The 9870-nt window shown below is 30.4% G+C and overlaps 1 protein-coding gene across 3 annotated transcripts in view; it reads left to right on the top strand.

Annotated features, from left to right (window-relative positions):
• The window catches only part of LOC122628403 (allatostatin-A receptor-like), a 43510-nt gene extending 37120 nt beyond the window's left edge, over positions 1-6390 (top strand). For all 3 annotated transcript variants that reach the window (XM_043810673.1, XM_043810671.1, XM_043810672.1), the window contains exon 6: positions 5336-6390. The gene's annotated coding sequence lies outside the window, so the exon portion shown is untranslated. The remainder of the gene's footprint in view (positions 1-5335) is intronic.
• The last annotated feature ends 3480 nt before the right edge of the window (positions 6391-9870 follow it).

Here is a 9870-nt window from a genome sequence, read left to right as displayed (position 1 = left end):
GCCAATCTTTCTTTGTTTTTTTTCTTTTCGTATCGTTTTGATTTTCCACTCGTTCCATTTTTCTTTTTTCTTTTTTTTTTGTCTTTCCACTTCAGCTTCGAAAGAACGCTTCGTTCGCGCCTTGAATTCGTGGAAAGCCACTTAGGCAACGCTAATTAGGAAATTTTCGTGTGACACGGACGGTAGAACTTGGCTATTAAAGTTTGCAACGTTGGATTTGTTTTACTTTGTGTACTTACCTACATGTACATTCGAGGTTTGGAAAGATTACTTATCGTAAGTAAGTAATTAATGTGATACAGAGAAAAACAAGAATAGGAGATAAAAAGTGATAAAGATAGACAGACAGAAAAAGAGAAGGACAGGATAAATAGACAGAAAGATAGGAATGGATAGACAAACTAAGAAAAACAGGATGAAACAGATAGCAGAGAGAGAGAGAGAAAGAGAGAAAGAGAGAGAGAGAGAGAGAGAGAGAGAGAGAGAGAGAGAGAGAGAGAGAGAGAGAGAGAGAGAGAGTAGAAGAAACGAACGCTAGTAAAAGCTGTCAGTATTTGAGAAAAGAACGAGACAGAGTAAACGAATTCGCAGTGGAAATTAACGTCGAAGGGTAAAAAAAAGTTTCTCCAAAGATTGCGGGTAGGTGGTAATCGAGACAAGTCGAACATTGGCTTCGTTTTACTTAATGGAAAATTCTTGTCGTATATAAAACTGTGGTGCCTCGTAGTTTTCGCTATTGATCGACGCTTGAAAACGGGGATCAGATATTCGATTTCCATCATCAACCTTAACCGTCTTTCTATAAATGAAATTCATTATTTCCTATCGTTTTAGAGCTTCTAACAAAGATTTTTTTGTTAATTTTTCCTAAATACTTTTTTAAAGGAATTTCGATATTGCTGGTACTTACATATCAATACATAAAAGAAATAGGTCACTTTATATGAAGAAAAAGTAAATTTTTGTTATTAATCTTCTTACGTCTGATCCTTTCGCTAATCATTTTTTGATCGTAGAAAAAAATATGATCGTAGAAAGTGTATTATGCGATCATTATCGGATAAATTATTGCTTTGCTACATTTCTTTTTACAAATCCTATTTGTTTCATTTGATAACGTCAATCCCCCATCACGTCAACGATCTTGTAAGATATGATACTTACGATATAATTTGGGTGATGGCATATTTTCTCATTAATTAAAGATGCGTACGCCTTGATTCCATGTCAGTATCAGAGCAAAGGAGTTTGAAACGAGTAAACGATGATTAGTTAACGTCTGATCAGAATTGAAATTAAACGCTAAATTTTTCGAAAAAGTTAATTAAACGAAAATCGATGCATAGCTAAAAAGGAAAGGTTATTAATAATGATAATTTTGGAGTTTGAAAATAAAGTTGTGTAGGAAAACTGGCAATGTAAATGCAAGTTGTTAATAATTGCTAATCCATTCGCTATCGATCGCCGAATGGAACTAAATCTCCAAAGAACCGGGTTACGCCTGACGGTCCACTCATACATATACTATTTTAATTACGCTTCATTTGTTCTATTCTTGTAAGTAAACATCTTATATCCCTGTAACAAGCAATTTTGAATCTTTCACGTGTCGCAAAATATCGTCCCACAAATGACCGTGTGAAATTATCGTGTTCGCAATAATCTGCGAATCAACAATTAAGTTGATTCAACATTAAAATATATTAATTTTAGATAAAGTATAATTAGATCAAATCGAATTAAATCTATACAGTTAAATAATTATTTCTTATATAGGACATAAGTTTTTAAGATCAGTTTATGGTCACATTTTTTCTTCTTTTGTAATATGTATTGCACTAGAACGGGAAAAATTTGAAAAAAAAGTTTCTTGCTTTTATAATCGTACAGTTACCTAGTTAAATCGGAAAAGAAGTTATAATAACTTTAAGGGATATAATAATATTATTTCCTTAAAGGGATTTTTTTCCGAGAAAAAATTGCTTCTTGCATAATTGATGGATTCTGTATATTACAAAATTTCATTAAAATTAAATGAAAATCAAAATTTCCGGATTAGGAATTTTCCCTTATTAGAAGATAGGCATATACATATTGCATCGAAGCAGAAATAATTTTCCTATTACTCATCATCAGTAGAATATTTATATTGAACCAGCGATTTCAGATGTTATTATTTAAATAAGCAATATATGTATACATTCTTCATTTATAGAAAAAGATAATAATATCGTGACTGTGACAATGTAATAACAACGAGGAAACATTGAAGAATACTGTTATAATAGAAGCGAAAATTTGCTAAGGAGAAACAAAGGAAAGATCGGAGATAAGAGACAAATTGGCTTTGCAAATGAAATCTGCACGTGCCTGATTTATTGTTAGAATCTTGGCTTAAAGCTTTGTCCCCACTGAAATAACAATGAAGATGTTACTGTCGCCTTTTATTGCTGCACGTTCCAAAACATTTTTCTCGAATAACAACTTATAGGAACGTTTTGTCTACACCGAAGTAAAATAATCCGAGTAACATTTGTGTTTTTTTGGGAACAGAGATTTAAAGAAATGCTTGATAACAAGCGATGACTTTTTTAACTTACATGAAACGTCAGCAAAAACTTCTTCGTTGTTACTTCAATGAGAATAAGTTTTAATAATCATACCAAATGAGAGATTGTAGAAATTTTTGCATCAGTATTCGAGTCTCTGAAAGTATTGCTAAACTCAGTTCTTATCATTTAATTTATTTGTTATATTTGTTTATTATATTTATTCAAAGGAAACGATCATAGCCTATGATTGAACCGACTAGAGTTGAAATTTTACTACCTATTAAAGTGCGATTATAAATTTATTATATGTACGTGTGGTATAGAATTGGTGTGTATTTTTACTGAAGTATTTCCTTTAATTTGTTGGTCGAGTGACGTACGTCAATATACGTACGTATATTGTATTCTCGTTAAATTTGCTGGAAAATATGCTCAACAATGATAGTAATAAATCGAGAAATCATTTCATCGTATTTTGATCGTGCCATCGATGGAATAAGAAAAGAATTCGATTAGATATTATCGTGGATGGATCTAAAGGGAAAACTTTTTTCTTGCATATAAAATTGTTCAGATGTACCTATGAATTCGTTTTCGAATGCTTTTAAAGTGTTCAAATATACAATACGATTGTGATAATAGTGCGAGAGTGTGAATTCGAGAAAATACAATAGAAATGAGCTTCTTTCAATGGACACTACTATTTTTTACTCTTTTTACTACTCAACCTTTTTTCATTCTCTTTTTTATCGATTTATTCTTCCTACTTATCGATTCGTATTCCTATCACTTGAATCTATTTAAGTATTTCTACTCGTGCATCAAATTCATTTCTTCTTTCTTCTTTTTTAAATTCCTATCTTATTCTTTCTTTCTATTATTTATAAATTATCAGATCAGCATTCCAAATTTGAAATATTTTAGAACAATACTTTATATGAATGCACGAATTTTGTTTCGAATAATTTCGTTTCGATAAACGTGATATGTAATTACTTGATTCAATTTGGAATCCATTCCGATTCAAATAATATCTCGATAAATTTTAAGCTTTATCGCAGATTACACGAGATAGGAGTCCATAAAACTGAAACGAAAATCTATACAGTCGATGAAAGTACGCTAGAAATGGGAGATAGAAGATTGGAGGAGGTGGATAGTAGTGGAATAAAGGTAATCATATCGTGCGAATGAATTTTGCTCAGTTTCTTTCTTTTTCTCTATTTCTTTTCCTTGGAGAACATTTTGACGATTGAACGTTATTGGAAAATGTCGAGCTGATACCGTACAAACGGCAGCAAGTGGTGGTACGTAAGATCTTTTCAAGATCTCATCGACGACGGTCCTCCTTTCTTCATTCGGCGTATCCCTGTACTTGTTAGAACTGCTTCTTAAAGAGGAACTTCGAAAAGACTCACGCTCGTTGTTTATAAAGAAGAAGAACTTTGATTATAAAAACGATATCCGCTGTTTAATTTTTTCTTTTTGTTATAGAGGATAGCGATGAAGTATTCTTTGAGAAAGGTTGTTTAATTTTACTATTAAATCTAACCGATGGATATATTATATTTTTCTTTATTTAAAGCTTTTGTTAAGTTGGATTTATGCGTTCTTAACTTAGTCAAGTATTGGCAATTTTTATGATGGCCGATTAAATAGTATGATCACTTTAAAGTTTTGCTTTTCTCCTTTGATTTGTGGACGCAGGATATACATAGCTCCATTACGAAATGACTACATAGAAATAATTACATAGAAAGAGCGTGTATCTGTGCTTTATGTTGTTTGATTAGTATTTTAAAAAGCCTATTACTCGTTACTCTCATTACTCTATGACTAGATGAAAGCACCTGAAAAATCACTATTACGCATAGACAGAGTTCTATATGCACGGTCTACATCGGCAACTGTTCCCTCATCCTCAGAATAGAGAGCAATGTAATTTTTTTTTTACCAATTCGGTGTCGTGTGAACGAGCTCTTAGTCATCCAGGTCGTGTCAGAAGAGAAGATCAATTTTTAAGTGATCAAATTATTTAAATACCCAGTTGCCAGTGTGATACTAATCTTACAGATCCTTTTTCTTAGTGACTGACTCGTTCACGCGTTTGACAAAGGATCTCCTTATCACTCATACATCTTTGTCTTTCTAATGTGTTCTAGCATAGCAGCTAACACGTAATATTACCCTGGTCACTTGTTTCAAAAAATAAGAAATAACAAATTGCATTGTCGATATATTTACAGCTACCCTTATTCTTTTACTACTAGTATGTATATATTCCCACAAAAAAAAAGAAGAAAAATATTTTTGTATTTCTTTTTGTCGAATTAATGTGTCAACCATTCATATTATTTTAGATAATATATGACGTTCTATGGTACGAAGTATACATATTTAAAGGACGAAGTAACAAACCATTTCTCATCGTAATAAATAATAAAAAGGTGTTTCATTTTCATGCGATAAATTGATTGAAATAAATATTGAAAAAAGAACTTTTCTTATATGTTGTCATTGCGATAGTGGTCATGATCGTAATGGTAAATTTATGTAACTAGTAAATAATATTTTTATATCACTTGACAGAGAAATGGTAGTGCGGTTGTGGTTGTGCTATTTTATCTTGCAGCGATGTACATTTTCTTTTTTTCCTGAAATAGTTCAGCTAAATTAAAATTGTTCTTGTTCCGCATAAGAATGATGATGATCATTTTATGGTTACGGTATTCGTTTGTTCTACTTCCTCACAAAAATTATGTTCATTCTTTTTAATGTTACAGGTATGATATCCACGTTCATCAATGTAATTGATGCTGGACGTACAATAGGTATTGAACATTTTGTGTAATTAAAGAAAGAAAAATTAAAAAGAAAGAATCACACACCCAAGCAGACACGCATACACACAAAACAAAGGATATATTTGATGGTTTATGTTTTTGACGTTGTAAAAATGAGTGTATTATACGAGTGGAGTGATTTTATGACGCTTCGTTCGACTAACAAAGTTACTAAAGATGCCGAGAATTAGATATATAAATATAAAATACGTATACACGTGTATACTATATATATATATGTGTGTGTGTGCATTAAAGAACACGAATTAAAAATATTACCATTTAAATGATGAATCAAAACTTTGTGATGTCTTTGTTCTTTCTTTTTTCTTTTGACATAAATAAAAACAGCGAGATTCGAGATACTATAGTCAATGATGTACATGCGAGAGCGAAATAAATAATAAAAATATATAGTATAATTTGAAATAAGACTAATAAGCTTAATGATAGAACTTTATCAGATCCGACAGTTAGCGACACGAAATCCTTCCGCCATTTTAAAATTCATATTGTTTAAAAATGTAAATATCTCTTGTAAAAAAAGGAGAAAAGGAAAAGATAGAGAAAAAGGAAGATTGTTAAATTAAAATAAAATAAGATAAGATAATTACACTTACGATATTATCGGAGATTATTAAGATTTCGAGATGTGTTAATTAAATGAGCGCTCTTCATTGTTAAACTATTATTAACAACATCGACTGATTGTAAACGGATTGAACGAGCTTTCGATAAAATTAGATATATTGATCGTTTAAAATAAGAACTGTGTGTGTACACGAAAAGAAAACGACCAAAACCGTGGACAATCGCGGATGAGCCCCTGCTTTTGTTCACGGATGGATAAAAAAAAAATAAGTCGTTTCCTTTTCGAAAACTCTATGATGTTATCTCGTAAGGTTAATGGAAGAATTAATTAAAAGAAAATCGATTGACGGCAATTGTATAGTGTACTATTAATAAAGAGAAATAAAAATTCTGTCAATATATAATTTGTAGTTAAATGATTTTTCATAATTAAGATCGTACCCGAGAATTATGTTCGTTTTATTTATCAAAAGGCATCAATCAACTATATCGTTTTTTCGATGAGGGTTTTGAAAATGGAACTTTAAAAGAATGGTTTTCGATTTTATCGTGATAAATGAAGAGAAGAATCTCGTCGATGATTCGGAGAACGTCTTCTTGGAAACAAAATCGATCGCTAATTAGCTATAATTTCGCTGATGAGACAGAGAGATAAGAGCTTTTTCCCTAATGAGACCATGTTCGCGAAAAAGCGAAATAACGGATATATTGATAACGATCGAATTAGTTTGCCCTTTTGAGAAAATTAATGTTTCGGAAAAACGAAGCTCGATATTCTTCTTCTTTTATATTTATTATACCTTTTCGGTCCTATTATATCTATCGTTAAAAGTTCATTTTAAATAATGTTTTCAATAATTTTTAGTAAAAGCCAGCCATGCATAGATTTTAAAATAAAAACATACACACAAACACAAAAAATTAAATTAAAATATTTATAAATTGTTGTGTAAATTGTAAAATGAATTACTGGTGATTTAAATTAAAATTGATTCGAGATTCTTAATTTTTTAATTAATATAGGACATATACAGAATTTAAATTAAAATGATTTATTATTTTAAATTTTAAAATGAAAATAAAATTTCAATCTTTGTCTACTTCTTTTTATCTATTCTCTCTCTCTCTCTCTTTCTTGACGGATAAAACTATTCTCGATTTGTTATACCGTTTCCTTGAAAATTATTATTAATGAATGAATAACAACTAAAACACAATCGAGAGTTGAATTTTCGTTTTTATTGCTTTCAGAATAGTTTTCATTCGATCGCCTTATTCAAATTAATAAACACTAGAAAAAATAAAGTTTATTTTCCGGAATGTATCCAAAACTTTACCCTTTGGTGAAGTAGAGTAAGAGTTACAGTCAAAAAAGAGATAACAATTTTGATCCTCTAAATGGGCATCTGTCGGCCGACGTAGCTTCTCTCTCCTCGTCGAAAGGATTAAAGTGTGCTTTTACGATGTCACATAAAATTAAAAGGACTTAAGTTTTATGAGTCCACCATTGCTACGTCGTAAATATCGATGTCTTCATATCGCACGCCGCAAACTTTCGTTTACGAGTTTTTCTGACTTTTGGTGATATGTACAATAAGATAAAAGGAGAGACAAGAGAAAGAAACGATTGAAGAAAAAAAGAAAACAAAAGAAAAATAAAAGAATCTTCGTTTCTTTCGAAATTTGTTAATAAAATGTCGTAAATCCGCGCGTTTACCTCTTGATAACTTCTTTTTTTTGTTTTATCATAGAAGATAATCAATGAAACCGACTGTAAATTATTACTATCAAAGATTCTTCGAATTCGATAAGGTAAGTACTACTTGCTATGTTCGCACGAATAATCATTTACGTTTGCTCTAGTATCGAAGTTACACTTAAGAAGCGCATCGTTTCTTGAACGCTAATAACGACTATGAACCTTATCCTTAAGAGAAACAACAATGTATGTTCCGAGAGGAGGAAGCAAAAGCGTTTCTGGAGCGGAAGAGGTTTGAATGAACCCATGAAATGGAGGTTTATGGATGCCTATCCGACCGAGTGGTTTATGCATAAATAAAATCACGTAGTATACGTGCCTATCTCCTTAAGTACTCTCCGACTTTTCTTCGCACTTGCATTAACATAAAATGAAATTTAAACTAACCACGCCTACGTAGCTACCTTTCCTTCTTTTTTTTTTCTCTCAGAATTAATAATCGATTTGTGTGCTTCGTTCTAGGTAACGTCCATCTTAAAAAAATCTATGAATCATTCTAAAATATTTGATAAAATCAACATTAATTATTTTTAAATGACACTTTCAATGAATTACAATGAATTGTAAAATCTACTGATTAGCAAACTATGATAATAATAATTAAATTCATTTAATTATATGTTTATAAGTTATAAATCGATTTATAACTATGTTTAGTCTTGATTAATTTTAATAAATTGTAGTGGCGGAAAACGAAGCCACAATTAAAGTCACGTAAGTAAGTGCATGAAGAAACATAATGTATTTGAAACAATTCAAAAATACAAAGATATGTCGTGGGAATTCAAAGAACCAAATGGGTGCGAAAACAAATATGACCTGTAACGTTTACAAAAGTCGAAGATCACAGTGATACTTGTAAAACATTTTTAATGAATGTGATTTTTGAATATAAAAATAATATCAAGTTTAAATTTATAATAAGAGTTTATGATGAATTTAAAATCACTATATATTAATATTATATAAAATATAGAAAATGGAATTCGGTTCCGTAAATATGTTATAGAGATGGATCGTGCCATTCGATATTGGATAATTGGAAAAATTTTAATAAAAATATATATGTTTTTAATAAAATAACATATATTTTTTTTATAGCTATATAACTTACATAGGAATCAAATTTCTTTGTAAAGTATTTTTGCGTTCGATATCGAACGAGGTCAACTTTCGAAACATATCTCTTTCTCTCTCTTTTTCAATCTTGCCCTCTTAGGTCAGTGGTAAATCTGTATATAGTGGCGCGAAAACAGAAAGGAGAGAATATGGGCCATCTCTGAAACTTAAAGTGGTCGACGTCATCACGTATGCACTAGTAATTGCGTCGTCGTCGAAGCAACGTAGACGGCAAAAACGAGTATGACGGTCAACTCAACGAAAGTTTTACTAAAGAATTTCATAGGAATCGTGTTAAGTGTATATAAAAATGTTTCTTTTAATAGTTCATTATTTTTTTTATTTATGGTCAGAATTTTTTCAATAGAGATAGATTTATTTCAAGATTAAGTGTTATATTAAATTCAATTTTCGAGTTGTCCTTCAAAATCAATTTAAAATTGAAATTTCTTTATCTTTTCGACGAAACAAAGATCATTATTTTCGAGTATAGCTTCTTTTGTATCATACTCAATTAATCGAGAAACGACCAAGAAAACACGTGGAAGTAATAGAATTTCCGTTAGCGAACACTTTTCCTACTCTAAAAGTGTAACTTTGATAGTGTGAAAAGGGACCTTTATATTTCCTAATATTTATTCATTCTTATCATTTTCCATCTTTCACTCGAAATCACCACGATGAAATTTTATTCGTAACCACGTCTTAATCACTTTTACAGATTGTCGCGGTTTCAATCAATCTATCACAACTCCACTCTTACTTTGTCTCCTAATTCATTTGTCTGGAGAGAGATAGAGAGAGAGAGAGAGAGAGAGAGAAGTTTTTATAATTATTATAACAAACAGTATTATTAAATTATGTAACAAACAGATAGATTATCAAAGTTCCATATTTACCTTGTATAAAATTAATACAGTATTTACAGATGCAATATTAATACAGTATTTATAAATATAAAACAGTATTAATAAATATTAAAGATTATCGACAATAAAAATCTTAA

Source organism: Vespula pensylvanica, chromosome 4, assembly GCF_014466175.1.
Source record: "Vespula pensylvanica isolate Volc-1 chromosome 4, ASM1446617v1, whole genome shotgun sequence".
NCBI classification, from domain to species: domain Eukaryota; kingdom Metazoa; phylum Arthropoda; class Insecta; order Hymenoptera; family Vespidae; genus Vespula; species Vespula pensylvanica.
The sequence above is the reverse complement of the archived record's forward strand: the minus strand, read 5'-3'. Positions and strand labels throughout refer to the sequence as shown.